The sequence below is a fragment of the Rhipicephalus sanguineus genome, chromosome 5 (genome assembly GCF_013339695.2).
Source record: "Rhipicephalus sanguineus isolate Rsan-2018 chromosome 5, BIME_Rsan_1.4, whole genome shotgun sequence".
NCBI lineage: Eukaryota > Metazoa > Arthropoda > Arachnida > Ixodida > Ixodidae > Rhipicephalus > Rhipicephalus sanguineus.
The window spans coordinates 132341476-132347467 of record NC_051180.1 but is presented as its reverse complement, the minus strand read 5'-3'; positions in this window follow the sequence as shown (position 1 = coordinate 132347467).

Below are 5992 nucleotides of genomic sequence, written 5' to 3'. Positions count from 1 at the left end.
CCACTCCTGCTGGCAAAGCTCAAAACCACCGGAGGTGCCATATTCTCGGATTCTGCTCGGCTTGCGTCTTCGTTTCTAAGCTTTCGGCGCATGAGATACTCGCGCATGCGTCCTTCTACAGCACGGCGTAGCCTCGAGAGCGGATTGCGAAAGAGCGGAAAGGAGCGTAGAGTTGAAACGCGGTTATTGGTTGACGCGACTGGTTTGGGTGAGCAAGCTTGGCAATGGAGTTAATAACGGCGCTGTTCCGCGACCGTATACTGGTGAATGACGAAGGATTTTAGTTTGATGTGTAGGGCACTGTAGCCACGGAGCTGGACATAGCAGCGGATCACTCTAATATACGGCTAAAACATATACGGGCAGTCCTGCAAAACACCACTGAAGTACAAGCGCGAAAGAAGGCTGCCGACGATCTCGAAGGCGAAGGCAGTCTTCTATTTAGGAGCGAAGCTCCTTAGGCCAGCACCCCGCCGGCCGTCGCCGTTGAAGCTCCCTTCTCTTAAGCATAGCCTTAGGCTGCAGGGGCCGGTGATTTAAGAGGAAATGTTTAGGTCTTGAGCCATTTGGTTCTAGCGCACCAGAAATTCGAGGTTAAAAGAAATAAGCTGTGTGTATAACTGGTTATAATGGTCGTCTTCGCTTTCACCACTTTATCGTCGATTGTGAAATGACAACCATCATTCTAGAGCACTATGGGCGCTTTGTCGAAGGTAGTAGCAAATGCTCTCCCCACCCGGCACCGGCGCACAAAGACAATGAAACGCTACGCGCGCCGAACCCCGCTGTAGGCGTTCCGTCGCCGCCGCCGAAGCTCCCCGCCGCATCACCACTCGCACCCCTCTCACACCTGTCTCCCTCTTCCTGCGCTGCGCGCGCCGCGCACTCACTCGCTAAGTCGTTCCCGTCACCGAGCGCAGAAAACGCTCTCCCCGCCCGCTCGCCACCCTACCGCCTTCATGAAAGCCAGGAGCGAGATCAGGCGCATAGTCGTTTGCGTCCCATTGCTAAGGAGCTTCGCTCAACTGTTGTACTCGAACACGGAACAACCGCTAGTTTTTTTCAATTCAGTCAATATTTTGAATCCCCCCCCCCTCTCCGAAAGCTTTCGGCACCTAATGTGGTTTTACACTGCCTCCAGGATTGGAACCGTTGCTAGCTTCCGGCACTTCACCTGTTTTTTCACTGAGTATATGATGGGACCTCCTTTAACCAAGTGACGATGTCGTATGAACACGTCATGATGATTTTTCGCGTCATGCGTGTTGATGCCGAAGGTTAATATTCACATTTTATGAGGCATCTATGACTTTCCCCTTAATAACATGGAACACGTTACAGCACGGAACATCGAACACAGATTCAAATGAAGCGTTACCATGCATCATCTTTCAGTGCACATAGGATTCTTTGTTGTAACTATTCCCTTTCCCATTTGTTTTGCATGACTTCCTTGTTGTTGAAATTTAAAAATTTTTTATGAGAATAGTACTCATCTTCCTTCTTGAATTTGTCCTACCCCATGTCGCCGTGTTGCTGCTGTTTTATTTAAACAGGCTGACAGGTGACGGTGAAACCTCAGGACGTGCTAATAAAAAAGCAGCTGCAGAGCTATGCGTAACTGAATTAACCAGTTAACGTACCCTTCTTGACGAAGGAACCAGCGGGCGTATTCTACGTTTTCTTGCGGCTTATATAAAAAAAAAGAAAGGGATTTGGGTGGGTAGCACTATCGAATGGTGAGGAGAGAGTACTAGACTGATGCCGAAGCAGCGCTTGATCTCTGGGTATTCTATTTAAATGAACCGCGAAGAAAAACCTGCGATAATAGACAAATGTATTTCTATTCAGAGCACTATTCTGTGGCCAACCACAAGGTTGCCTCACGTGCTTGCACACCATACGATCGCGCGTGAGTCAGCCTATAGGCTGACTCAAGACTTGACCTGGGTTATGCAAGTACACCTCGGTTAAACGATGATTACGCCACCTGACACGAAGGGTTCATCCGTGGTCCCACCGCTCAAAAAGTGAAATTTGTTCAACACGCGGACCTTCTCTTCCTGCCCAGAAGCAGATGCCGCTCATATAGGTTTTGTGTGAAATGGGCTGTCGCGTGAAACCGTACACGCGGTGCCATAATGGGAGAACGTGCTCAGCGTGTCCTGTGAGAACAAAGTTACCCCATGTCTGTGCCCAACCAAAAGGTTGCTTCACCACCCGACTTTAGGTTGTCCGCGCTACAACTGCTGATGGGCAGATAAAAACCATTAGCGCACTTGGCTAGATGAGCTCTCGTCTCACCTCCCGCTTACACCTAAACCGTGCGTGGCTAATGAAGGGTGATTCCACAAGAGATCGAACATGCCTGTCCGGTCGCAATTTTTTTTTTTAGGGTCCCAAGTTTGAGGCGCCTTAACGCCTTTGCTATTGCAAACAGAAACTTGAAAACAATGTCAACTATAGAAAGGGCCTTTGCAACATTTATACGGAAGACCATTTTCCTACATGCAGCTAAAAAAAAGAAAAAAATTCTTAAAGAAGCGAGATTTTTCAAAAAAGTACATTTTCAAAAAATAAAATAAACAAAACTCCGGTCTCAATTTTGACGATAATTTTTTATCGAAGAGCGCTTATGTCAGTGAACACACGGTTTTATTATCATATGTCCTAATTTGCTTTGTTTACGAGATGTAACTGGCCAAAATGGCATTTGCTGTGTGTGCTCACTTCAGTGCGACTGATGGTTTTATCAGCTTGCATTGTGCGTAAATCTCAGTTTTATTATTCTGCTGCATCAAAACCTTGCTCTGGTGGCTTTTCGTCAATAAAAATGTGTTCTCAGATTTTGTTTGGTTCTAGCGTGTGCGAAAGTGGGCTGCTGCCGTCCTCTAAAGGGTGATTCCACGAGAGATCGAACATGCCTGTCCGCTCGATATTTTTGTTTTGCCTGGATTTTTTATATGTTATGTGGGCACATTCAAAGTGCACGGAACCGAAAATTTTATTTCCAAGAAACGCTCCCAGCATGCCAAAAAAATATTTGAATGTGCGGCGCGGACCTCCTGTTTGTGTTCACTGCAATGTTTTCGGATTTCATGACCAAATTTAACGCTAACTATAAATGATGTGTCGAAAATTTTTGTTGGTTTTAAAACGCATTACTGTGAATTACATCCATGCTTTTTTATGTCGTCCTCAAAAGGAAAAAGAAATGTGAAAAAAATGGCAAACCCGGTCCAAATCAACAAAGTTTGCTACGTTTGATGCGCCTTGGCGCTTTTCCTATTTCACACAGAAACTTCAAAACAGTGTCAAGTATTTCAAGGAGCCTTTGCAACACTTATGCGGAAGATCATTTTCGTACAGGCAGCGCAATATAAGAAGAAAATAGTTTAAAGAAGCCAGTTCTTTTCAAAAAAGTACATTTTCAAACAAAAAAAAAAAAAAACTCAGGCCTCAATTTTGACGACATTGTATTGTCGAAGAGCACTTATGTCAGTGAAAACACCCTTTTAATATGTATGTCCTCATTTGCTTTGTTCACGAGATTTAACGGGCCAAAATTACCCTTGCTGTGTGTGCTCACTTCAGTGCGATTGATAGTTGTCATCAGCTTGCATTGCACGTAAATCCAGTTTTAATTATTTTCCTGCAGTAAAACTGTGCTCTGTTGTCTTGTCGTCAAGAAAAATGTATTCTCAAACTTTAATTGTGTCTTGCGTGTGCGGGGGTGGACTGCTGCCGCTGTCTAAAGGCCTAACGCGTACGCAGTTTGCAGCTTACAACCTCAACTTACCCCGCCAGTATTCGCTAATCAGAAGCGCGCGAGACACCGCGAACACATGGTTTAGGTCACTTTGTCAAAACCCTCGTTGCACACGGAATAAAGCATCTGTATGCAGCGAAGGCCAACTTAATCTGTAACTAAATGAATGCCACAATCAGCAGGTGCGCTGTTATGCAGTTTTCTCACTGCCTGCTTGCTTCCCTTCCATTACGTGCATTGTCCGCTGTAACCATCTTCTCCATTCGACGCACACTGTGCCTAAACAACATTTGTAAAAAGTTAACTCAATGATTTCCGAGCCGTTTATTTCACTTCCCGCTATCACATGTTTTCGGCGTTGCAGATAACGTCTTCCTGTATCATCTCGACCTTTACCTCAGCGTTTCAACAGCCAGAAAACGTGCGGCGCGGCATGAATACGCCATGAGTGGCCGAAGCTGCCCAATTCATGATGTTTTGTTGCCACTTTACTAAAGTGCTTTCCCACGTCGAGGACAGCAGAGGTCATTGGTGGCGCCAGACGGACATTGCCCTTAGTTTTGACAATGAGTGGGGCCTACAAATTATTTATTACAGCCCAAAGCTCTTAGGCACCCTTAGTTATAAAATGTTAAACCGTGAGCAGTTCTGGAAAGGCATTCATGACAGCTGCGCAGATGTGAGGTAATTTGTGCGGCGCCGTTCAGCCTAAACGTTTCGACTTGCTCTAGGTCTAGCTGTTCACTACACGCGATGCGCGCGGCCCATGGCTACGTCCGATTGTTCTGTGCCAATTATTTACGCGTTCACAAAAAGAAGATTGCTGAGGAAAACGTTTTCGTTCCGCAATTTTTTTTCTTTGCTCTTTTTGTTGTTGCCTACCTCCAGAAGCTACTGTCATAGGCTGAGGATCTTCGCAACACTTGCGAAGTCTGCTTGCATTGCTTTACGCTCCTCAAGGAAAACCTGTCTACATCTAACCGTGATGGGGTAGACCAGGCATTCCTTCAGGAAAAAGAAGGAAAAAGAAGCGATTGATATCTTGAACAGGCGCGCCGATCTTTCCTCTGATGATTGTAAGCGAGGTTGTAGGCTGCAAACTGTTTACACGTTAGCCATTTAGAGGGCGGCAGCAGCCCACTTTTGCACACGCTAGACACAAATAAAATCTGAGAACACATTTTTCTTGACGAAAAGCCACCAGAGCAAGGTTTTGCTGCAGCAGAATAATTTAAACTGCGATATACGCACAGTGCAAGCTAATAACAACCATCAGTCGCACTGAAGAGAGCACACACAGCAAGGGTCATTTTGGCCAGTTATATCTCGTAAACAAAGCAAATGAGGACGTATGATATTAAAACCGTGTGTTCACTGACATAAGCGCTCTTCGATAAAAAAATTTCGTCCAAATTGAGACCGAAGTTTTTTTATTTTATTTTTTGAAAATGTACTTTTTTGAAAAATTGCGCTTTTTGTCAATTTTTTTCTTTTTTCGCGCTGCCCGTAGGAAAATGATCTTCCGTGTAAATGTTGTAAAGGCTCTTTTCTATAGTTGATATTATTTTCAAGTTTCTGTTTGAAATAACAAAGGCGCCAAGGCGCGTCAAACTTAGGACCCTTTTTTGATTTCGGCCGTGTTTGCCATTTTTTCACATTTTCTTCTTTTTGAGGACGGCATCAAAAATGCATGGATGTAATTCACAGTAATGCGTATTAAAACCAGCAGAAAAAATTTTCGACACATCATTTAAAGTTCGCGCTAAATTCAGCCGTGAAATCCGAAAACATTGCAGTGAGCAAAAACAGGAGGCCCGTGCCGCAACCTTCAAATATTTTTTTGGCGCGTTGGGAGCGTTTCTTGGAAATAAAATTTTCAATTCCGTGCACTTTGAATGTGCCCACATAACATATAAAAAACCCAGGCAAAACAAAAATTGTGACCGGACAGGCATGTTCGATCTCTCGTGGAATCACCCTGTCAAAGCGTTAGCTGCCGGCGCGCTTCCTAAATACAGACGCCTGGCAACGGATCTTGCTTGCTATTCGCGAACAGTGTCAGCGCTGGCACTGTTGCATGTGGTGCTAGGGCTTTATGCTCACACACGTCGCCGCTGATTCGCGTTTGCTTTGTTATAGTTTAGGTTTATGCTGACAAGCATAAAGACGTTTTTCCTTAAGCACATTAGGCTTCCGGTTGGCCGAAGCACATGTTTTGGCAAT